Source organism: Mustela nigripes, chromosome X, assembly GCF_022355385.1.
Source record: "Mustela nigripes isolate SB6536 chromosome X, MUSNIG.SB6536, whole genome shotgun sequence".
NCBI classification, from domain to species: Eukaryota; Metazoa; Chordata; class Mammalia; order Carnivora; family Mustelidae; genus Mustela; species Mustela nigripes.
Window position 1 is genome coordinate 30,923,097 of NC_081575.1, and position 893 is coordinate 30,923,989.

Below are 893 nucleotides of genomic sequence, written 5' to 3' on the forward strand. Positions count from 1 at the left end.
AATTCTCAATTGGAAATCCCAGGAAGAAAAATGTGAAGGGCTGGTTTGGTGAAGATCGACATTTTTGGCTGGGGTTAGACTGTTTGGACATGGCATTGTTAATCAAGTATATTCTTTTTTTTCTCCCCCCTCCCAAGAGTTTTATTTTCTCCCCCCGCCAAGAGCCCCAATGTGGGACTCCAACTCACAACCCTGAGATCGAGAGACGCGTGCTGCCCTGACTGAGCCAGCCAGGTGCCCTGACAATCAGGTATATTCTTGGTTTCCTCAAATGGAATAAAAAGAACATTCTGCAAGACATAATTTCTTGGTGTAATCTAGCAGCACAACAGCTAAAATAAAGGAAACCAACAGAAATCCCTGTTTTGTTTTTGTCTGTGTAACATCACTGAATCACTTTTTTTGCGCGGTGGGTGGGATGTTGCGGGGGGGGGGGGGGGGGGGGGTCAGGACTAAACGCAAAAAATACAGGCAACTGTTTGGAGTCTCATCTCCTTTCTCTGGCTACCCTCTAGTGGACATGAACTGAAATGATACAATGGCTTGAAGACTAAACCACCAGCTAGGCGAGCTGGGTGCTGTGATCACCAGCTAGACCTGCAAGGACTTGAAGTACCATTGTGTCCAATCCCTTCTTTCTCAGATAGGGAAACTGAGGTCTGGGAGGGAGGAAGCTACTTGCTCAGTCATAAAGCTAATGGCAGAGTCAGAATATACTCTCTTTCCTGGTATCCACCATCATTTTAAGGAAATCCTTGAAACTCTTCTGTTTAAAAAACAAAACAGGGGCGCCTGGGTGGCTCAGTGGGTTAAGCCGCTGCCTTCGGCTCAGGTCATGATCTCGGAGTCCTGGGATCGAGTCCCACATCGGGCTCTCTGCTCAGCAGGGAGCC